At 49.2% G+C, this 25085-nt stretch overlaps 1 pseudogene; it reads right to left on the bottom strand.

Moving 5' to 3' along the window:
* Window positions 1-257: 257 nt before the first annotated feature.
* Window positions 258-19970, bottom strand: LOC147112505 (uncharacterized; annotated as a pseudogene).
* Between the last annotated feature and the right edge of the window lie 5115 nt (window positions 19971-25085).

The raw sequence follows: 25085 nt of genomic DNA, 5'->3' as shown, positions 1-25085 counted from the left end.
CCTCATACAACAATCCTGCCATCCCAGGAATCAGTCTGGTGAAGCTTCGCTACACTCCCTCTATGGCAAGTATATCCTTTCTTAGATCAAATTATTCATGAGCGACACCAGTAAACTCAACCACACCTCCCCATTCACCAATAATCCCATGCTCCTTACCTTTCCTCTATCACTGACCATCACATTGTCCTCTTTCTAAATAAAAATAAAACCCACCAGAAAATGCACATTCCATTCCAGTTTTATAAATTAAATCATTACATAATGCATACACAATTAAACTTATCATCCTTGTGCATTCCCTTAGTGCCAGTCTTCCATGTGCCTTTGCCTATCCTAGTGCTCCTATGAGGTGCTTCCCCTGTGGCTACAGCATGAGTGGTGGAAGGCTGCTGACCTTCAATTGAGGAGATTGCAGATGGCTTTGGCGGGCGACCTCGAGCAGCTCTGGACATAGAGGGCCCAGCTTCAGACTGCACCATCTCAGCCTGGGCTGCATCAGCTGGCTGACTGACAGGCATCAGCAAGGGCACTGACGGAGTGGCAGGGGTGGGAACAGGAATGCTGTCATCCTGAGAGAAGACAGCAGGTCTGTGTTCCATGGAGCTACGACCACTTTCCCAGGGCAGTACCTCAGCAATCCAGCTGATTTGGAGAACAGATTGATGGACTGCTGTGATGCCCTGGAAGCCCCTTTGAATATTGATATTCAGAACCATGATGGCAGCAGTCTGAGCTTCCACTGCAGCACTTAGACCTTTGATGGAAGCTGTTTGTGCTGCAATGGAAGCTGTGACATTGACCATCAGATGCTGCATCATGGTGGGTTCCACAGGTGTGCTGATGGAGGTGACCACCCGTTCCATGTTGGAAAGGATGGGCTCCAAGCTCGGCACAAAGTTGGTGCTGGACTCCTCCATGCTCCTTGACATTGTGCGCAGGCTTTCTGGCAGGCTTTCCAGTGTACCAAGCATTTGGTTATGTATACCAATCAGCCTTCTTTTGTAGCCTGACCCGTCGAAGTCCTTATCTAACTCCTCTGCAGCAGAATTAGTGTGTGTCCTCGCCCTCCGGCGAGCTGGCAGCTTCGCTGTCCTCTACCCCCACCCTGGCTCGTGTGCACTTGTGCCCGGTGTCTCACCACATGTAAATCCCTCCTCTATCCTAGCCTCTAAAATACACGCAGCGTCAGCTGGTAGCTGCGAGTGTAAGATTGAGTGATGGTGTCTCTTCATCTTCACTGTGTTCTTCCTCTTCCTCCTCTGACTGGGAAGATTCCAGTTTTACATTACATAGGATTACATAGGCTATACAGCACAGAAATAGGCCATTCGGCCCAACCAGTCTATGCCAGCGTTTATGCTCCACACGAGCTTCCTCCCATCTTTCCTCATCTAAATCTATCAGCATAATCCACTATTCCCTTCTCCCTCATCTGCTTGTCTAGCCTCCCCTTAAATGCATCTGCACTATTCGCTTCAACCACTCCCTGTGGTAGCGAGTTCCACATTCTCACCACTCTCTGGGTAAAGAAGTTTTTTCTGAATTCCCTATTGGATTTCTTGGTGATTATCTTATATTGATGGCATCTAGTTATGCTCTTCCCCACAAGTGTAAACATTCTCTCTGTATCCACTCTATCAACATTTTTCATAACTTTATAGACCTCTATTAGGTCACCCCTCAGCCTTCTTTTTTCAAGAGAAAAGTGACCCAGCCTGTTCATCCTTTCCTGACATGTATACCCTTGCATTTCTGGTATCATCCTTGTAAATCTTCTCTGCACCCTCTCCAGTGCCTCGATATCCTTTTTACAATATGGCGACCAGAACTGTTCGCAGTACTCTAAGGCCCAGAAATTGGCCTGAGGCGCCCAAGCGGCGCAAAGTTCGCTTGTGCGCTGGAATTTGCGCCACGATCGCCGCATTAGTGATCGCCACAAATTCAGTTGAAGTGCCCCGAGGGGGAGACGGGGCGCGGCTCAAGGCGCTCCGCGTCCCTCTTAGGGCGCAGAAACTGAATATCGCAGCGCCACATGCTGCGGCACGGCGCGCTGCGGTACTGCAGGCCTTCCTCCCACTGTTAAGGGGGAGGGACCTGCAACAGCGCGATCCCCGCTCGCGAGTGCTGGCAAATGAGCCCGGCACCAAGGAGAAGTGCCGGGCTCTCGGGAAACAGCCGGCAATGCCGCGGGGGGGGGGGGGTTAGGAGGCCGGGGACGGAAGTGCTGGCAGGCAGCCGCCGAAAAAGGCGGCCGCCCCGCACCTCCACCGTAACTTGCGCCGCTGCCGGCACAGTAAGGCCCCATGAACCGGGCGCGGGTTCGCTACCAAATATCAGAAACGGGGCGCAAATGGGGTGCTGCGCACACCGATGGCGTCATCGGTGGCGGCGCAGTGCAAATGGCTAACGACACCATTAGCGTCCCTGCTGAATATTGCGGGAGGCGCAGCCAGTGGCGCTACAGCCACTGACTGCCTCTTTAGGCGCTAAGAGGTGGCGCTACTCACCCAATTTTTCCCCCTAAGTGTGGTCTAACCAAGGTTCGATACAGGTTTAACATAACTTCCCTACTTTTCAATTCTATCCCTCTAGAAATAAACCCTAGTGCTTGGTTTGCTTTTTTTATGGCCTTGCTAACCTGTGTTGCAACTTTTAGTCATTTGTGTATTTGTACTCCGAGATCCCTTTGTTCATCTATGCCACCTAGACTCGCACCCTCCAAGTAATAAGTGACCTCCCTATTTTTCCTACCAAAATGTAATACCTCACATTTATCGGTGTTGAACTTCATTTGCCAATTTTATGCCCATTCTGCAAGTTTATTAATGTCCTCCTGTAACTTGTTGCAGTCCTCCTCAGTATTGACGATCCTCACCAATTTGGTGTCATCTGCAAATTTAGAAATTGTGTTTTTGATTCCTAAATATAAATCGTTAATATAAATTGTGAACCTCAATGGTCCCAGCACTGATCCTTGTAGAACACCACTACCCACCTTCTGCCACTGTGAATAGCTACCCTTTCTGTCCTGAAGCCAGCCAGCAATCCATTCTACTACTTGTCCCCTGACTCCGTATTCTCTGACCTTGTTCATTAGTCTATTATGTGGTGCCTTATCGAAGGCCTTTTGCAAATCCAGATAAATTACATCTACTGCATTACCCTTGTCTACTCTCTCTGTTACCTCAATAATTCAATGAGGTTGGTCAAGCAAGACTTTCCCTTTTGAAATCCATGTTGACTATTCATTAATATATTTTTGGTTTCTAGTTTTCTTCTATTTTCTCTTTTAGTAGGAATTCCATTATTTCTCATACCACCGATGTTAAGCTGACTGGACATGTTCTATCCCCTTTCTTAAATATCGGTATTACCTTAGCTATCCGCCAGTCCTCTGGCACTATACCTTTTTTGAATGAATTATTAAATATGCCTAGTAATGCCTCTGCTATCTCTTCCCTAGATTCTTTTAAAATGTGTGGATGCAACCTATCCGGACCTCTTTGAGTTTGATTAATTTATTTAAGATATCCTTTTTTTATTTTAAATGCGCTTATCTCATTACTAATCTCATCATCAAATGTCATGTCCACCTGTTCTATCTCCCTGGTAAATGCTGAAGCAAAATCATTATTTAATATTTCTGCCATCTCTCTATGGTGTTATCCTGACTATCCCTTCATGGCCCTATTCCCATCCCAATCTTCCTTTTTTATTGATGTGCCTATAAAATATTTTACTATTTTGTTTTATGTTCCTTGATAATTTAATTTCACAGTTCCTCTTTGCCTCCCTAATTGTTTTTTTGACTTCTTGTTCCCTTATGGCTTTATTCATCCATGGATCCTCATTATTGTTTAGTTTGTTCTTTCCTTTTAGCGGAATATATTTTTCCTGCACACTGTTGAACACCGTTTTAAATGTTTCCCATTGCTGTTCTACATCGTTGTTTGCCAATATTGTTGCCCTTTTTACCCCCCCCCGCCCCAAGTTCTATTCTCAGCCCCTCAAAATCAGCTTTTTCCCAATCTATTAACCTGGTTTTAATACTTATGTCCTTCTCAATTATCATCTTAAAGCGTATTATTTTATGGTCACCATTGCCTATATGTTCCCCTACCTTTACTTTTCTTATCTGCTCTGGTTCATTCCCCATTACTAGATCCAATAGCGAATCCTCCCTTGTTGGGATTTTTACATATTGGGTTAGAAAGGAGTCCGATACACATTGTAGGAACTCCATTCCCTTATCCCCTTTACCTACCTTTTTGGTATCTGAAATGAAAAAGGGACAAGGATTGGGTTGTGGTGAGAGGAGGGGAGAATGTAAGAAGTACGTGATAACACCATCTGTGAATCAGAAGAGATTATGGGATGAGGGAGAAGTGGGAAGAGATCCCTCTAGCCCGCTAGTGGCCACAATCTCAGCAATAACCCTTCCCATGATGGTCAGCACTGCCTCCTCCATGGGGGTTAAAACAGCCAGTTCTTTCCTGTTGCCCCCTGTTATGCGCCACCTTCTCCTGCAAGAAAGAGGGAAGTGTGTCAGTGAGTATCCTGCAATATGTTTGGGTGATGTGGCTGTCATGATTGAATAGCAGCCAGTGTGTGTGAGAGCTGTAAGTTGTGGGTATGAATTGAAGGGTTCAGTACTAATTGATAGAGATTGTTGGTAGGTGGGTGATGGTGGTGTAGTGAATTGAGCAGTGGATGAGGCTAGTGGTGCAATTGGTAAGATATACCATTTGAAGATTGAACTCACTCATCTTGACAACTTGTGTCAGACCGTTAAACTTCTTCCTGTACTGCATCCATGTTCTTGAAACTACACTCCTGGCATTGACTTCTGCTGCTATCTCTTCCCACTACCTCCTGAGCATCTGTCTGGAGGACCTCCTGCCCCCTGCAGATACAGGGGGCTGAATTTTGCCTGCGCTCAGAGTGCGGGTTTGGAGGTGGTTCCACTGTCAAAATTGAAATGATTGACAGCGGGTTGGGAACCCGCTACGGACCTGCCTCCATGTAAGTTTCCAAAGTGTCAGGTCTGCGATTTCAGAACAGACCCGACACCAAGCGGCGGGGGAGGCATTTAAGATACTTTACTGCTTGTTAAGTGCTTGTTTACTACTATTTTGCCAGCGTTTTTCTATTTCCCCACCTTTTTAACGGGGTTCATGTCGTTCGGAGATCACGTCAGGTAAGTAGGTCGGGTTCTCTATGTCTCCCCATTGCTGTGAATAGGTGACAGCTGCAAAAGTGGTGTGAAAGCTACCATTTCACAGCTGTTCACTTTCCAATGTCAGAAGCTTGCTCCTTCAGGACGTGGAAGACACTTTTGAGCTGTATGCAGTTTGGAAGTGTTTGGAGTAAACTCTCTATCCACTGTCACCTCCTTGGAGAAAGCTCTCTCACCATTGACAGATCACTTCTGTCATTTCAACTTCAGCTGCCATCTATTCCAGCAACATTGGTGCCCTTGAAAAAATCTCATCTTGGTCCTCAGAATCCCAACACAATCAGCCCCAACACCAACATCACCGGGCACACCAACATCACCGGGCACACCAACATCCACACCAACCTTCTCCGCTGCACTGGACACATGGCATCATCACCCGTGCATATTGTAAGAGTCTCAAAATTCACAGATTCCCCCAAAGCTAGAAGGAAACCCTAAGGAAAATGACTTTGGACTCTTTCTAACAAGCTTCAGGATGATAAAATATGCATTGGGCCTAACAGAGGGAGATTCAAGGTCGGAAACCAAGATTTGGCATTTCAAAAGGCCTGTTGGGCCTGTAAAGGGAGAAAAAGCTGCAACAGGGAATGGGATCAACCTCTGTAAAGACAGTTTGGGTATTGGAGTAAATCAAATTGTCTGGGGAACTGTGTAACCTCACTCAGCCCCTATCAGACATTAACATCCTAACAATCGACCCACGGAGGAGCAGTCCCCAACCAAAACACAGGACCCATCCAAAACATGCATAATGCAAATCACCTCGCCAACCTACATAGAAATCTCGGGCTCAGACAGGTGACTCGAAACCTGAGTATAGCTATGACAATTAACTAGGAGCTCAACAGCTCATTGAATAATCAGTACAGCATCCCGAAACCATTTTACACCTTTCTAATCAAGTTACCATTAACGAGCCCGCCCAAATCAAACAATAAACCGGGACTGATTTGGCGCGCAGATTTGAAGGCCCCTCAAAGTATAATTGAAGGCCTGTTCTCTCAAGAAGACAGTTCTCTCTAGAAGCAACACACAAGAAGAAACCGGAGCATCGAGATGGGGCAGCATTCTACCGTACACCCAAGTTCAACAGCTTCAGTGACCCAGGATATCATCGGACACATCACGGCAACAAGAGCCTTACGAAACTACCAATAAAATATTACCACCAACCAACCTGGTAATATCGAGCCACCACGACCAAAGAAAAACAATTTAAGAGAAAACCGAAAATTCGAAAGTTTTCCACTCTACAATCTATTCCTGACTTACCCCCGGGTAACATTTTTACTTAAAAGGAACTATAAACCCTATCTCTACAGAAGAAAAGTGGGTACTCACCCCATAAATCCAAAATGCACCCTACCGCATCAGCGGACTCGCGAAGACTGACCAGCAGTCGAAGTCCTCTACCACATCCAGAGTACAGCAGGCACCGGCCAACACATCCAGCGAACCCCGAAACCGCGAACCAGCTCAACTGTCAAGGATTCATTTGGTGAGCATTATTCCTGGTCCTCTAGAGTTCAACTTTGCTAGGAAGTGGGATTGGGAGGGGTGAGGTATTTTCTACTGTATTTCCCTCGTATGTATTAAAATGTTCCCCATTTTTATTAGAGTATAAGATTGTTATGTTGTATTTTCTTTCTTGAATAAAGATCAAAGTTTCTTGCACCAAAACCAGTTGTCTGCTGAACTTTTGTCACACCACCCAAATAAGCCCAAGGTCTAGAATCAAGGGAGTGGGAGCGATTCGAACCACTCATAAGTCAGTGGTGAGGCTGACCCACACACCACCCCTACATAATGGCAACCACGGCAGGACCTTGGCAAAAGGGATGTGATACAGTGGACACTGTTTTTGAGGAAAAAACTAAGATGGAAGAGAGGATTTCCTCTTACGTGTTCAAGAGAGTAAATATCACTAAGAAATGGGTGCTCAGTCTGTTGTGCGCTGAGCGTCCGATCGATGCTGCAGCCAAATGGACTGAGAGCAAGGACCATAAGAAATCTGTGGAGAAAGCAATCTGGTTGGTATGCTTCCAGAGACAGATCCAACTTTTGGATAAACGCGTTGAGGCACTGGCAGCAGAGCTACGGGAATCAGTTCAACAGTCTCACGCAAGGGCTCTAGTAGGGGAAAGGTTATTGGCAGAACTAAATGCACAAAACTGGGGAAAAATGCAGCTAGTGGAAACACACAGAAACAGACTGGAATACTTTCAGTGTCAGGTCACCGAAGCCAAAAATAGTGAACTGGTTGTGATGAAATATTCCATTCATCACTCATCAGTATTTCTCTGCCTGTGACTGTGGTTGGTTTCAGTTTCATTTCCATTGTATTGTACTGTGTGTAGGGCTCCGCCCATACCTGGCTCCTATGTAAGCTGGCCCAGCCTGCAGCACATCCAGTACGGCAGACCTCTGGATGGAGGATACATTCTCCTCTGTGTGTTACCTTCTAAGTCAATAAAAGCCTTGTTTTGTTTCGCTAACATCGAGTCTCGGATTTATTGAGGCACATCAATTTTATTGACTTAATTTTCAACACAATGGATCAACTCTTGAAACCCGAACATTTGGCTTTGGACCAGCATGCTTCAGATGCATCGGCATGCTTCGGACACTGGTAATGTGTATGGAATTCTTCCTGGACAATTCCGCAGCCGTCAAAGACGCTACGGACGCTGCGAGTATGAAACTCGGAATTCTGCGGAATTGGGTAAGCCACCGGGTTTACCCCCTCATCCAAGACGCCGACACGTACCCGGCCGCCTGTGACATCTTAAAGGCGCATTACCAGCAGCCTACGAATGAGGTGTATGCTAGGCATCTGCTCGCTACTCGCGCACAGCGACCTGGGGAAATCGGTGGAGGAGTTCCTAGGCACCCTGAAAACGCTTGGCAAAGACTGCAAGTGCCAAGATGTAAAAGCCGCAGTGTACACTGACGAGCTTGTTCGCGATGCCTTTATCACAGGCCTCAGCTCCACTTACATCCGGCAGAGACTGCTGGAAAAAACGGGATTGGACCTGAAACAGGCTGCGGACACAGCACGATCCCTGGATGTGGCCCAGAGAAACTCGGATGCCTACTCTTCAGCCCACGCCGCCACGTGTGCACCAAGGGCGCCGCCCGGCAGCCCGACACCGTCGGGGCCCCGCTCTCCCCCCAGAAGCCCTACGACAGCCGAGACGCGTCGGGGACCCAACTGCTACTTCTGCGGGCAGCCGAAGCACACCAGAAACCTGTGCCTGGCGAAAGGCACCACCTGCTTTAAGTGTGGTAAGAAGGGGCACTTCGGGAAGGTGTGCAGAGGGAACCCCGCCGGAAAACACGCCACCGCCGCGTGTGCGCCGTGGGAGCGGCCATCTTGGACGCCATCTTGCCCGACCTCGTGGGGTCCGCCATCTTGTGAGCAGACAGCGTGGACGTCATCTTGTCTCGATCAGGGCCCTACAGTGGCATCGGTCACAGTGGACCAGACCAGGCCGCACCCGCTATCCAAATCAATGGTGGACATCGAGGTAAACGGGTGCAGGGTTAAATGTTTAATTGACAGTGGAAGCACGGAGAGTTTTATCCACCCTGAACTGGTACAACAACTCTCCCTAAAGGTGGTCCCTACTCGGGGTACCATCTCTATGGCTGATAAAACCCAGACATCGACCATTATGGGTTACTGCACGGTACAATTGTCCGTTAACGGAACTGTATACGATAATTTTAAAGTATTAATCATGAAGAATCTATGTGCGAGCGTGATCTTGGGCCTGGATTTCCAGTGCTACCACCAAAGCATCATGCTCAATTACGGTGGGTCCCAGCCGCCCCTCACAGTGTGCGGTCTGGCTACCCTGAAGGTAAAGCCGCCTTCGCTATTCGCGAACCTTACCTCTAACTGCCGGCCAATAGCGACCAAAAGCAGGAGGTACAGCTGGGAGGACAGGCGGTTTATCGCGACCGAGGTAGACAGGCTCCTGAAAGAGCGCATTATTGAACGCAGCAATAGCCCGTGGCGCGCCCAAGTGGTGGTGGTAAGGGGTAGCGAGAAGAAATGGATGGTGATCGACTATAGCCAAACGATCAACAGGTACACCCAACTAGACGCCTACCCGCTACCCCGCATATCAGAAATGGTGAACCAAATCGCCCAATACCGGGTGTTCTCCACCATCGACCTCAAGTCAGCGTACCACCAGCTCCCTATCAGACCAGAGGACCGCCCGTACACCACCTTCGAGGCGAACGGACGCCTCTACCAATTCCTCAGAGTCCCCTTTGGGGTGACGAATGGGGTCTCGGTCTTCCAGAGGGAGATGGACCGCATGGTCGATGACCACCACTTGCAGGCAACCTTCCCCTACCTCGACAACGTCACCATCTGCGGTCACAACCAGCAGGATCACGACTCGAACCTCGAGAGGTTCCTGAAAACCGCACAAAAACTCAACCTCACCTACAATGAGGACAAGTGCGTTTACAACACCACGCACCTCTGCATACTAGGCAGCGTGGTGGAGAATGGGGAAATCGGACCAGACCCCGACCGATTGCGCCCCCTACGGGAGCTGCCCCTGCCCAACACTCCCAAAGCCCTGAAAAGGTGCCTGGGGTTAGTTTCTTATTATTCCCAATGGGTCCCCAACTACTCCGACAAAGCCCGCCCCCTCTTGAAAGCATCCTCTTTTCCGCTCTCTGCTGAGGCCCATGCCGCCTTCAAAAGCATTAAGCAGGATATTGAGCGGGCCACGCTACAGGCAGTGGACGAGAACACTCCCTTTCAAGTGGAAAGTGATGCATCTGACTTTGCCTTGGCGGCCACCCTCAACCAGGCGGGGCGGCCCGTAGCTTTCTTCTCGAGGACCCTCCAAGGGCCCGAGATCAGACACTCCTCCGTAGAAAAGGAGGCCCAAGCCATCGTGGAGGCAGTGCGCCACTGGCGCCACTACCTAGCCGGCAAACGCTTCACCCTACTTACCGACCAGCGGTTGGTAGCGTTTATGTTCAATAATAAACAGAGGGGGAAGATCAAAAATGATAAGATTCTCAGGTGGCGGATCGAGCTCTCCACCTTCGAGTATGACATCATTTACCGGCCAGGGGCCCTTAACGAATCCCCTGACGCCCTCTCACGAGGGATGTGTGCCAGCGCCACCGGGGATCGGCTACAGACCCTCCACAATGACCTCTGCCACCCAGGGGTCACGCGGCTGTTCCACTTCATAAAGTCCCGCAAGTTACCCTACTCGATTGAGGAAGTTCGGTCCCTGACCAGGAACTGTCGCACTTGCGCTGAGTGCAAGCCTCGGTTCTACCGCCCAGATAGAGCCCACTTAATCGAAGCTACATGGCCCTTTGAGTGGCTCAGCTTAGATTTCAAGGGCCCCCTCCCGTCCGTCGACCGCAATGTTTACTTCCTGAACATTGTGGACGAATACTCTCGTTTCCCATTCGCCTTCCCCTGCCCAGACATGACCAGCGCCACGGTCATTAAATGCCTCAACAGCCTGTTCTGCCTGTTCGGTATGCCAAGCTACATCCATACGGATAGGGGGGCGTCCTTCATGAGTGAAGAGCTACGCCAGTACATGCTGTCCAGGGGGATCGCCACGAGCCGTACCACCAGCTACAACCCCCGGGGTAACGGTCAAGTGGAGCGAGAGAACGGGACAGTATGGAAAGCAGTCACTCTAGCTCTAAGGACCAAAGGCCTCCCTATCTCCCGCTGGCAGGAAGTCCTCCCAGATGTGCTCCATTCGATACGGTCGCTATTGTGTACTGCCACTAATGCCACGTCTCACGAGCGAATGTTTGTCTTTCCCCGGAAATCCACCTCAGGCGTATCCATGCTGTCATGGCTCTCCACCCCAGGTCCGGTATTCATGCGAAGGCATGTGAGGGGCCACAAGACGGACCCTCTCGTGGAGTCAGTGCACCTACTCCACGCCAACCCCCAATACGCGTATGTCCGGCACGCCGACGGAAGGGAGGACACCGTGTCCATAAAAGACGTCGCCCCAGCCGGTAACGACAACAACCACGACAACAGCAGCAACAACGACCACAGCAACTATTACCCACCCACTACTCTTTCATCACCCCCGGAAGAACATCGACCAACGGTACCCCCACCAACTACCCCTTCAACAACCCTGGCGGCACCCCCGGCAGAGACCCAGGAGGCCACCGGGGACACCCAGCCGACACCCGCGGCACCACAACAGCCACGTCGGTCGCAGAGGACTATCAAACCCCCGAACAGACTAAACCTATAGAAGGGGTGAATGTGATGAAATATTCCATTCATCACTCATCAGTATTTCTCTGCCTGTGACTGTGGTTGGTTTCAGTTCCATTTCCATTGTATTGTACTGTGTGTAGGGCTCCGCCCATACCTGGCTCCTATGTAAGCTGGCCCAGCCTGCAGCACATCCAGTACGGCAGACCTCTGGATGGAAGATACATTCTCCTCTGTGTGTTACCTTCTAAGTCAATAAAAGCCTTGTTTTGTTTCGCTAACATCGAGTCTCGGATTTATTGAGGCACATCACTGGTGTTACGGGAAGAGAACGCCCGCTTCGCCAGGCAAGTAAGAGAGCAGGAGGAGAGGTTGAGAGATGTTCAGGCAGCTTACAAAATAGCAAGCACTAGGGGGTTTGAGGCGGGAGATCACGGCCCCCTGTAAGAAACAAATCAACAGTTTGAACCTTGCTCTGTCCAGGGCCAAAGGCATGGTATGCCTAATAAGCCCGGGTGCAGCCCGGGTGGACCTGGGAGAGCAAGGGGAAACTGTTCTGACACCACCTGTGGCACCGGGGAGTGACCCAGTTGGGCAGCAGGAGGGACGGACGATTTGTGAGGCCGGCAGGGAGTGCACACCACCACCACCTGTGGCGCCAGGTTTTAACAAGGTTTGGCAGCAGGGAGAGGTGGGTGAGCCAATGCAAGAAGGGTTGGAGCCGGGGCCGATGTGCCCAATCCAGCAGCAAAAGTTTGGCCCGCCCGGTGGTGGTGGGGGTCAAGGACATCTTGAAAGCCAATTCGTGGCTCCCCACGGCACCCAACAGCTTAGGGTTATGGTAAGCCATCTGAGTAAGCTCACTCAAAAAGAGGATCCCTTCAGTCCACTTCATGGAAGTGGAACAGGCAGCAGGCATCAACGAGTGCGATGACTCCGAAATGGCAAAGATGCTACTTTTCTCCCTGGATAGCAAACTCTACCAATCCCTCTCGGTGGAGAGCAGAAAGGGGCAGGGCAGATACGCTGTTATCCGGGAGGAAGTTCTGGAGACCATGGGCATGAATGATGGAAGTCCCTTCTCCTGGGAGGAGAGGACAGCACAGCTCGCAGGGAAGACCCCACAGGCTTTTGCAGACAGGCTGTGGCCTGTGTACAGGAGTGCCTGCAGTGGGGTTCTATACTGGGCTCACCTGAGCCAGGATGAGCTGGCCCACTGGCTCCGAAGCCTGGTGGCAAACAGCTTGCCGCGGATCAGAGCCATTGGAGGCTGAGCTTTGGTTTGACATAGAAACATAGAAGATAGGAGCAGGAGTAGGCCATTCGGCCCCTCGAGCCTGCTCCGCCATTCAATGCGATCATGGCTGATCATCCAGATTCAGTACCCGGTCCCTGCTTTCTCCCCATACCCCTTGATCACTTTAGCCTTAAGAAATATATCCAACTCCTTCTTGAATATATTTAATAATGTATTGGCCTCTACTGCCTTCTGTGGTAGAGAATTCCACAGGTTCAGGGTGAAGAAATTCCTCCTCATTTCTGTCCTAAATGGCCTACCCCTTATCCTTAGACTGTGACCCCTGGTTCTGGACTCCCCGACCATCGGGAACATCTTTCCTCCATCTAGTCTGTCCAGTCCTGTCAGAATTTTATAAGTTTCAATGAGATCACCTCTCATTCTTCTAAACTCCAGCGAGTACAAGCCCAATCGTCCCAATCTCTCTTCATATGTCATTCCTGCCATCCCAGGTATCAGCCTGGTGAATCTTCGCTGAACTCCTTCCATGGCAAGAACATCCTTCCTCAGATAAAGCGATCAAAACTGCACACAATACTCAAGATGTGGTCTCACCAAGGCCCTGTACAACTGCAGCAAGACAGCCTTGTTCCTGTGCTCAAACCCTCTCGCTACGAAGGCCAACATAGCATTTGCCTTCTTAACCGCCTGCTGCACCTGCATGCTTACCTTCAGCGACTGGTGCACGAGGACACCCAGATCTCGTTGTACTTCCCCTTCTCCCAAGCTATTGTCATTCAGATAATAACCTGCCTTCCTGTTTTTGCCACCAAAGTGGATAACCTCACATTTATCCACGTTATATTGCATCTGCCATGCTTCTGCCCAATCACCCAACCTGTCCAAATCATCCTGTAGTTTCTCGGCATCCTCCTCACAGCACACACGCCCACCCAGCTTTGTGTCGTCTGCAAATTTGGAGATATTACATCTAGTTCCCTTGTCTAGATCATTAATATATATTGTGAATAGCTGGGGTCCAAGGATCGATCCCTGCGGTACCCCACTAGTCACTGCCTGCTACTTGGAAAAAGACCCGTTTGTTCCAACTCTTTGCTTTCTGTCTGCCAACCAGTTATCTAACCAAGTCAATACCTTGCCCCCAATCCCATGTGCCTTAACTTTACACGCTAATCTCTTATGCGGGACCTTATCGAAAGCCTTCTGAAAGTCCAAATACACCACATCCACTGGTTCTCCCTTATATATTTTACTAGTTACATCCTCAAAAAATTCCAGTAGATTAGTCAAGCACGAATTACCTTTTGTAAATCCATGTTGACTTTGTCTGATCCTGCCACTGTTTTCCAAGTGCTCTGCTATTACATCTTTTATAATGGACTCTAGCATTTTCCTCACTACCGATGTCAGGCTTACCGGTCTGTAATTCCCCGTTTTCTCTCTACCACCTTTTTTGAATAGTGGGGTAACATTAGCTACCCTCCAATCCATGGGTACTGTTCCAGATTACATCAAATGTTGGAAGATGATCAGCAATGCATCTACTATTTCTAGGGCCACTTCCTTAAGTACCCTAGGATGTAGATTATCAGGCCCTGGGGATTTACCCCCGGGTCACCGAGGAGACAGTGGTCAGACAACTGATCCTGGCTTACCGGGACGGTAGAGGGACAGAAGAGCACCCACCTAAAGGAAAAGTACATGAAGTAAAGCCTAGTCAGAATAAAAAAGAGTTGCACCAGGAAAGAGGTAACCCTTCTGATACGAAGCGTAACTGCTTCTTGTGCGGGAAGAATGGGCATTGGAGAAGGGACTGTAGGAATCTGTGGAAGGATAACATAGGAAAGAACTCCCCAGCTCCTGCCCCAAGAACCGAAACACCGACCTCTTCCCCCACGTTAGACTCAGTTGTAGCTGCGCTCCAAACTTTATTAAATGGCCCAGAGAAGGTAGCCACCACCACTGGTGCTTTAACCCCATCTGCCCCATACAACACAGATCCATGACTAGAAGCAGCGCAGCCTGTCTACCTGTGTCCCCTTGAATACGATGCATGGAAGAGACCATATGTTCAAATGGAGGTGGAGATGGTCGAGCACTATCGTCTATTCAACTAACTCCACCACCTCACGTCTGTCTAACAGGGCCCCGTACAGCTTAGTGGGGTTTACAGGTAACATGCAGGCTGGCTCGTTCTGGATGAGTTCATTGAGTGTATTAGGGATGGGTTTCTTGAGCAGTATATAACTGAACCGACCAGGGCGCAAGCAACCTTAGATTTGGTCCTGTGTAATGAGACAGGATTAATTAAAAATGTCCTAGTAAAGGATCCCCTTGGAATGAGTGACCACAACATGGTTGAATTCCATATTCAATTAGAGGGTGAGAAGGTTGGATCTCAAACAAGTGTGCTGACCTTGAATAAAGGAGACTATGAAGGCATGAGAGCGGAATTGATTAGAGTGGACTGGGAAAATAGATTAAAGGGTAAGACGGTACATGATCAGTGGTGTACATTTAAGGAGTTATTTTACAACTTCCAAAAAAGATATATTCCACTGAGGAAAAAAGGGTGTAAAAGAAAAGATAGCCATCCGTGGCTAAGTAAAGTAATTAAGGATAGTATCCGACTAAAAACAAGGGCATAGAAGGTAGCCAAATCTAGTGGAAGGATAGAAGATTGGGAAGTCTTTAAAAGACAGCAAAAAATAACTAAAAGATTGATTAAGAAAGGGAAGATAGATTATGAAAGTAAATTAGCAAAAAATATAAAAACAGATAGCAAAAGTTTCTATAGTTATATAAAAAGAAAAAGGGTGGCTAAAGTAAATGTTGGTCCCTTAGAGGATGAGACCGGGAAATTAATGGTGGGAAACATGGAGATGGCAAAAACGCTGAACAAATATTTTGTATCAGTCTTTACGGTAGAGGACACGAAGAATATCCCAACACTGGACAAACAGGTGGCTCTAGGGGGGGAGGAGCTAAATATGATTAAAATCACTAAGGAAGTGGTACTCGGTAAAATAATGGGACTCAAGGCGGATAAATCCCCTGGACCTGATGGCTTACATCCTAGGGTCTTGAGGGAAGTGGTGGTAGGGATTGTGGATGCATTGGTAATAATTTTCCAAAACTCCCTGGACTCAGCAAAGGTCCCAGAAGATTGGAAAACTGCTAATGTAACACCCTTATTTAAAAAGGGTAGTAGGCAGAAGGCTGGAAACTATAGACCTGTTAGCCTAACATCTGTGGTTGGTAAAATTTTAGAGTCCATTATTAAGGAGACAGTAACAGGATATTTGGATAAACATAATTTAATAGGACAAAGTCAGCATGGTTTTATGAAGGGGAAGTCATATTTGACAAATTTGCTTGAGTTCTTTGAGGAAGTAACATACAGGGTGGATAAAGGGGAACCAGTGGACGTAGTGTATTTAGACTTCCAAAAGGCATTTGACAAGGTGCCACACAAAAGATTATTGCTCAAGATAAAAAATCACGGGATTGGGGATAATATTCTGGCATGGGTGGAGGATTGGCTATCTAACAGAAAGCAGAGAGTTGGGATAAATGGTTCATTCTCAGACTGGCAATCAGTAACTAGTGGTGTTCCGCAGGGGTCAGTGCTGGGTCCCCAACTCTTTACAATCCATATTAACGATTTGGAGGAGGGGACCGAGTGTAACATATCAAAGTTTGCAGATGATACAAAGATGGGAGGGAAAGTAGTGAGTGAGGAGGACATAAAAAACCTGCAAAGGGACATAGACAGGCTAAGTAAGTGGGCAGAGATTTGGCAGATGGAATACAATACTGGAAAGTGTGAGGTTATGCACTTTGGCAGGAAAAATCATAGAGCAAGTTATTATCTTAATGGCAAGAAACTGGAAAGTACTGTAGTACAAAGGGATCTGGGGGTCCTGGTGCACGAAACTCAAAAAGTTAGTATGCAGGTGCAACAAGTGATCAAGAAGGCCAATGGAATGTTGGCTTTTATTGCTAGGGGGATAGAATATAAAAACAGGGAGGTATTGCTGCAGTTGTACAAGGTATTGGTGAGACTGCACCTGGAATACTACATACAGTTTTGGTGTCCATACTTAAGAAAAGACATACGTGCTCTCGAGTCAGTACAAAGAAGGTTCACTCGGTTAATCCCAGGGGTGAGGGGGTGGACATATGAGGAGAGGTTGAGTAGATTGGGACTCTACTCATTGGAGTTCAGAAGAATGAGAGGCGATCTTATTGAAACATATAAGATTGTGAAGGGGCTTGATCGGGTGGATGCGGTGAAGATGTTCCCAATGATGGGTGAAACTAGAACTAGGGGGCATAATCTTAGAATAAGGGGCTGCTCTTTCAAAGCTGAGATGAGGCGAAACTTCTTCACTCAGAGGGTAGTAGGTCTGTGGAATTTGCTGCCCCAGAAAGCTGTGGAAGCTACATCATTAAATAAATTTAAAACAGAAATAGACAGTTTCCTAGAAGTAAAGGGAATTAGGAGTTACGGGGAGCGGGCAGGAAATTGGACATGAGTCTAGGTTCGGAACGGTCATGGCCCTGTGGGTAGCGGAGCGGGCCCAGGGGCCGTGTAGCCTGGTCCTGCTCCTACTTCTTGTGTTCTAATTCTGTGTTAGATTTCAGGAGATGGTTCTATTCACAGGGATTAGTGGAGACCTCGGGAACAGGCTGCCAGCTAGGAGTCCTTCAAGAGTAACTTGGGCCTTTCCTGGCTGGGGTGGAGATCACCTCTTACAGAAGGTAAGTACTGTAGGAAATACAGGGACAGAGTGATCTCCTGGACGAGTTTCGATCGCCTAGATGGGTCGGAGAGGAATTTCCCAGATTTTTTCTCCAAAATTGGCCATTGGGTTTTTTATCTGGTTTTTCGCCTCTCCCGGGAGATCACATGGGTTCGGGTGGGATGGAGAGTGATAGTAGATTTGAGGTTAGGATCAGATCAGCCATGATCTTATTGAATGGTGGAGCAGGCTCGAGGAGCCAATTGGCCTACTCCTGCTCCTATTTCTTATGTTCTTATGTTCTTCATCCCGCTGTCCATTTGTTTAGGAGCACTCTACACCAAGTGGACCTGTGTCTTAATGAAATGGGAGCAGGAAGGGAAGGGGATCCTGGGGGCCGATTTTATCACAGGCCACAGGATTCTAGTGGATCTTAGGAACCACTGTCTGTGGGGAGCATGTACCGGCAAAGAAAGTGAAGTGGCAGTTATCCCAGAGAAACAGGGCAAGGGGACCTTGTGCACTGTGAAACCAAAGGAGGGTTACGACCTCGAACTGATGGTCAGCAACACTCCGATGGAATACCATGCATTTGTGCGAGCACACCTCGCCGCATTTGCCACTCACAAACACGATTGTGGGAGGGTAAACGGGGTCGAGGTTAGTGTGAACAGGGACCCAATGACCCAACCACAAAAGCAATACAATTTCCCCAGGGAGGCGGAGGCAGACATGGAAATGGCCATGGCTTCTTTAGTCAAAATTGAGACCGATAACCACCCACGTAAACTCTCCACTGTGGCCGGTTAGAAAACCAGACAACTCCTGGAGGGCCACAGTGGACTATCGGGTACTCAACCATAACATCCCCGCCTGTGCACCCACGGTTGCAGCCGTCGCCGACCTCATTGGAAGTATCCCAGCATCTGCGACCACTGTCATAAATCTCATCATCGAGAAACTACCCATGAAATAACACTGGACGGCCAGCTGGTGGCGCCATCCAAGGAGTATAAATACTCAGGCGTTGGCCCCAGCTTGCCAGGGACATTATGTAAAGATAAGGAAGCTAGTGGATACAACTAGACCTCCATGTTCTGAAATAAGTTGATTAAAGCCTTGCTTTATGCTCAAACCAAGTGCATAGTGAGTTTTATTACGTCAACCACCTTCATGGTGCTGGATATTTCCACCGGGTTTTGGTCCATCCCTTTACGGAGAGAGGACCAGTACAAGTTCGCCTTCACATTTAAAGGGCAACAATATACAGGAAACTTTGTGATATCCGGCACTGATGGGACCGAGCTGTTGCTGATCTATCAAAACTGCCGGACATACAAAGTTAATGCTGAAGCATACGAAGATTTTCATCTCCGTATCTGACAACAAACACTGTTGCTTAGCAACAGCTTCTAAACAGTCGGCTGCAGCTGCAAGCGTCTGTAGCTGAAGCTGTTGCTATAGCTACAGACCTTGCAGTGCCTGACTGGGAAAAAAAAAGCAACGAGAACTAAAAAAACTTATAGAAAATGGCTCCTGATTTTTGCCGTTAGATCGAGTATTCTGGACATATAACCTCCGGATAAACCAAAGTTTCCTGTACCTGGAAATATCTACAACAGCCCTAGCATTTTCCATCAATGCATGGCTAATTGTTTGAAGGGCTTCAGCTAGACCCGGCAGTTGGTACAGTATGTGGATAACCTGCTCCTATTCACCAATGTGGGAGAGGAGCATGGTCCACTACTAGCTGAACTGCTGGAGCTGCTCAGGCAAGAAGGCTTCAAAGTAAACCCGAAGAAAGCAAAGATCGGCCAGCTGGAAGTAAAATTCCTGGGGCTGACTGTGCGCGCTGGGGAAAGGGCCATCGATAAAGCTAGAAGGGAAGCAGTGCCGGAGTTACCAGCCCCCAACACAGTTACAGGAGTGAGATCTTTTCTAGGGCTAACCGGGTACTGCAGAGATTTCATTGAGGATTACGCAGCCACAGCAGCCCCTCTGCTCTGACTCCTGCACAAGGGAGTGGAGTGGGTCTGGGACGAGGGTTGCGAGGCAGCATTTGTGAAACTCAAGAAAGATCTGCATACCGCGCTGGCTCTAGGGGCTATTGATGGGGGAAATGAGTTTTTCCTGGAGGTGGCAGCCAGCGGGGACAGTTTGAGTGCCGTGCTGCTCCAAGAGTGGCACAGCCAGCTGAGACCGGTGGTTTACTCCTCCAGGATACTCACCGATGTGGAGAACGGCTATTCCAACTGTGAGAGGCACCTCCTCGCCACTCACTGGGCTGTGAAAAGATCATTGATCTTCACAGGAACATCTCCTATCACACGCCTCACACATTACACGCCCACACAGATGCTCCTGGATGGGAAAAATCAAAGACGGGACAGTGAGCAGTGCCCGCATTGCTCGCTGGACCCTACTTCTCTCCCAGATGGACCTAAAAGTGAAAGGTCTCTGCAAGCCGAAGCTCGCGGCCAACATGATTTACCCAGGGACAGCCCACCGGTGTTCCATAGAAGGGGTATGGGAAGTTAACATAGGTTTTCGGGCCGGGATACACCCCACGGGCCACGAAATCTATGTGGACGGTTCAAGCACAATATCTGCTGGCGAGCAACTTACCGGGTGTGCAGTTTATGCCCCAGAGGCGGACATTGCCCTGGCAATTAAACTCCCCAGCACCATGAGCGCCCAGCATGCTGAACTATCTGCAGTAGTGTATGTGGTCACACACCCCGAGAAATTCCCTAACCCGTACACGATTTGCTTGGACAGTATGTTCACATGCAATTCGTGTACGGAATACCTGGCTATCTGGTCCCGTCACGGATATACCTTCGTTGACGGGAGACCCCTGGCAATTAAGCCTCTGCTGGAGAAAATCATGGCAGCCATGGGGGAGGAAGGAAAGGTCGATATACAGAAAGTAAAAGGCCATTCCTCCACTGAACCCCGTGGCATGGGAAATCAGCAAGCCGGCGCACTGGCAAAAGAAAGTGCTCGTATGGGCACTTTTTGGGACCCATACGGGTTAAGTCCCATAGCAGCGATCAGGGGCAGAGGCGGGATGCAAGGGAGTTCAGGGGTAACATTGCCACCGGACCTGAAAACGGTTCAAACCCAAGATCCCGTCCTCAAAACCGTCCTGAACGCGCTCACTAAAGGGGAAAAGGTAGAGGGCTCGTACGGCACAGCAGCCATCACCGTTAAGGAAGGCATGCTGTTCAGGGGGGAGCAGTGGATAGTGCCACAGCAGCACCAAAGGGAAATCCTCCAACTGGCCCATGAGGGTCCAGGAGCGGGGCATCCCGGACCGGAGACCACCTGGCAACGGGTGGAACAGGCAGGATGGTGGCCAGGACTCAGGGAAGATGTCCGCGAGTTTTGTGCCGGCTGTCTGGTGTGTGCTGCTAACAACCATGACCCCCGGAAAAGGAAGGTATCTATGGGACACATCAGGAGGATAGAGCGACCATGGCAGTCGATTCAGGTCAATTACATCGGGCCCCTACCCACCGCCCAGGGAGGCTACAAGTACTGCCTAGCCCTGGTGGATGTGTTCTCAAAGTGGGTGGAAGCTTTTCCATGTTGAACTGCTATCGCATTGGGTACGGCTAGGATCCTGGTCAGGGAAGTGTTCTCACGATGGGGACTACCGCAGTATGTGGAGTCCGACCAAGGGAGTCACTTTACCAGGCAGGTCATGCAAGAGACCCTCATGGTACTCGGCATCGAGGGGAAATGGTACATCGCCTACAACCCGCAGTCATCGGGTCCTGTGGAGCGTTTAAACCATACCATTAAAGAAAGGCTGCGGAAGGAGACGGGAGACTCACCCAAGAAGTGGGTAGAAGTCTTACCGTTGGTCCTAATGGGGATCCGAGCCAGCCAGTCAAAAAGCACGGGGTATTCCCCACACAAGCTCATGACTGGTAGGATTATGCGGACCCCCACCCATGTGCTAGCCCCGGTGCTCACGGAAAGTCAGCTTAGAGAGGTGAACCGGGACAGCTTCGTCAGGAAACTGTTTGAACACCTTAAACAGGTTCACTGGCAGGCTGCTAGCAACATGGGAAAACAGCACCGGAGTAACCGACTGCTGCTAGAACCCAACAGGCACCACAAGTGGGAGATAGGGGATCAGGTCATGGTGAGGAACTTTGCCCGGTTAGGGAGTTTTGAACCATTGTACATGGGGCCATACAACATTGTTGACAAGGCAAGCCCCATGGTCTACGCCATAAAGATGCCCCGCCGCACGAAGTGGTTCCACATTAACCAGTGTAAACAGTTCAACCCCGAGAAAGGGGAACGGCCAGCAAGGGTGAACTGTCCTAAGGACAGGGATCCTCAGCCAGCAGCTGTGGCAGACTCACAGACCGCACCGGTGGGGGCAGTGGCTTGTATTACTGGAGGGGCTATCCCACCAATTACTTGGGACTCGGACGCACCCCCGGTAGCCAGAGCCCTAAAAAGGTCTCCTCGCACACCACAGCCAAAACTACCGTGGTCACCAGCGCATCAGTTTCAATGGTTCAGCCCCGGAAGGGTCGCAACCCGTAAAAGAATGCCCAAGATCAGGGATCATTATAGGAATAGGGATCCCCAGCCTGCAGCCTCCAACGGTGAGGGACTCACAGGAGAGGTAGTGGTGGGCAAAGAGAACGAGAGGGGTCCCCAGCCTGCGGCCTCAGGCTGCGCGGAACCCACAGGACAGGACAGGGACTCAGCAGCCACACCAAAGGGGGTAGTGTGCTGTAGTACAGGAGGGGACACTCCCCGATCATCTGGGATTCAGGGAAACCCCCAGTTGCTTTAAGAAGGACTCTCCGGGTCCTGCGGTACAGGCCACCTTACGCCCAGGCGTACAAGCTGCCCAGAAGCTGCACAAGACAGAGGCCAAACAGGAATTAGCCTGGCCGACTGAAGACGGGCGGCGGATGTACATAGCGTTTCTGATGTATTTAGGTGTGTTTTTACAGTTTTGGTAGCTTTAGGTTTATTATTTAATTATTTTCGAAGTAAGTTTAAGTTTCGAAACTCGATCACTTTGTCAAGCCAGAGAACCTTCTCGGGACATGGCTATCTGTTTAGTGTGTCCCTACAGAGAGGAAATCGGCATGAGAAAGGTTCTGCTCCTGCTCGCCCTGGTAGGGGTGAGCATCGGTGACCGAGGTGACGTGGAGGACTCCCACATTTATGGGTGCTCGGGAGAGAGAGCGGCGATCGTTACCACTGGGGGTGGCGAACCGGGTGTGGAGGAGCTCACTATTTATTTCCATGAGGGAAGGTGGCCAGGGTGGCTGGTATAATGATCAGTAACATGTAATTCTAGAATGGTACACTAGGTGGAGCTGTATGTTTAGTAGGGGGCCACCCACAAGGCAGTAGTCAAGATGGATGCTGTATACTAGTCCACATGGCTGAATAAATGACTAGCTCAAGCTAGCTGTTCATAATGAAAACGTCTATTTATTTATGAACATAACATGGTACCAGGATTGGTAATATCTGCTGAATATTGCGAAACGCGACACGGAGAATTTGAAGCCACCGGAGGGTTTGAAACTCACGGGGAATGTTGACTGCAATTGGCAGACTTTCAAACAACAATTCAAACTCTACATTGCCACCATCGGGTTCGGTACGATGCCAGACACAAGGAAAATAGCGTTACTGCTCACGGTTGCAGGCCCGCAGGCAATAGAGGTATTTAATACATTTGTATTTGATCAAGAGGAGGACAGAGAAAAGATGGACGATGTGCTAAAGAAGTTTGATACACATTGTTCTCCCAAAAAGAACGAGACCTATGAGAGGTACATTTTCCGTTCACGGACACAGCAGCAAAATGAGACTTTTGATAGCTTTGTGACCGATCTGAAACTGAAAGCACAGACATGTAATTTCTCTGAACTGAAATCATCCATGATTCGTGACCAGATTGTGTTTGGTATTCATGATAAAAAGGTCAGGGAACGTTTGTTGAGAGAAACCGAACTAACATTGGAGGATGCTGTGAAAATATGCCATGCCAGTGAGCTAGCTCAACAGCACGCAAAGACTTTCAGTGAAATTAATAATAATGCGACTGTAGTGAATGACTGTGCTGCTGTCGGTGCTGTGTCCTACAAGGGGAAGAAACATGGGCAGAACAGAAATGCAAAGCAATCGGAGGATGGAATTTTTAAATTGTAAACGCTGTGGTTACCAGCACCAGTCAAGACAATGCCCAGCGTTTGGAAAAATGTGCATAAAATGTAATGGAAAGAATCACTTTGCCAAACAATGCTTTTCAAAAGTAAAAACAAAGAAAGGGCAACAAGTCAATGTGATTGAGGACACTAATTTAAATGAGACATTTTTTGTAGGAATGGTGTCATGTGACAATATAGAAAAGGATACAGAAAATGTGCAGCCCTCAGGAATAGACAATGCTGAACATAAAGTTAATGCAGTAAAAGAGGACAAACGGATGATGCCACTGCAGGTAAATGGAGCATTAGTTACATTGAAACTAGACACTGGGGCAAAAGCAAACTTAATCAGTATGAGTGACATTAAAAATATGAAAGAAAAACCCAAAATACAGAAAAAGTCAGTACTACTGAAGAACTATAATGGACAGAAAATAGATAGCTTAGGTGTATGCACACTTAAAGTGACAGTCAAAGACAAAGGCCTAGAAATTGAGTGCCCTTAGCGCCGATTTTGCGGCGCTAGAGGGCCTAGCGCTGCATTTGGCGCCGGCGCCGAAATTGCCTGGGGCCCTTACGCCGCGGTAGACCGGTAGCGCTGCGCCGGCACCGATGACGTCATCGGTGTGCGCAGCGTCCCGGTTGCCATGCCGACGGGCCCCAGCGCCGAAATTCAGTTGCGGCCGCCTCGCCCGTGACAGCCGCAACTAAGACTCTGGCAACAGAGTCTTACGAGTCTTTGCGCCGGCGCATTAAAGGCTCCGCGGCGGCCGGCCACTTTCCCGCCGGCCGCCTGGCCGCAGCTCCCTCCCCGGACTTCCCCCCCCCACCCCCCGGAACAGAAGCAAGCCCGGCACTTGTCCGAGGTGCCGGGCTCATTTTTTAAAAGATTTTCGCGGCCCGCGATCGGGTGCAGGCAGCTCCTCCTTAAGGGAAGGAGGAGGCCTGCACTTCCCAAGCCTGCCGCACCGCATCGGGTGCCGCAGCGCCGGAATTGCGGCGCGAAACGGCAGTTAGCGCTGATTTACCGCCGCAAAGACCCTTCAGTAGCGCCGGCAGCCGTTTGGGCGCGGCCCTGCTGAATTTTTGGCGCGCGCAGGGGGACTTAGCGCCGGCACTAACTTCCGGCGCTAAAGCCCTGGCTAAGCCAAAACTCAATTTCTAGGCCAAAGTGCATCATCTCATGTTTTCTGTTGTGGCTTAAGGACTTGATTCACTACTAGGTGACAAAGCTTGTGAGGACTTAGAACTGGTCAAGAGAGTCTACCGTATAAACTGTGCCATAAGCAGACCAGATGACTCGATGGATTCTGTAGTGAGTAATTTCCAGGATGTGTTCAAAGGATTTGGAGTTCTACCATTCACTTACAAGATCCAGCTAAAGGAGGATGCTCAGCCA

The sequence above is a fragment of the Somniosus microcephalus genome, chromosome 9 (genome assembly GCF_052327205.1).
Source record: "Somniosus microcephalus isolate GS21.2 chromosome 9, FLI_Smic_1.0, whole genome shotgun sequence".
Classification (NCBI taxonomy): domain Eukaryota; kingdom Metazoa; phylum Chordata; class Chondrichthyes; order Squaliformes; family Somniosidae; genus Somniosus; species Somniosus microcephalus.
Note: the sequence above shows the minus strand (reverse complement) of the source record. Positions and strands in the feature narration are given on the sequence as shown.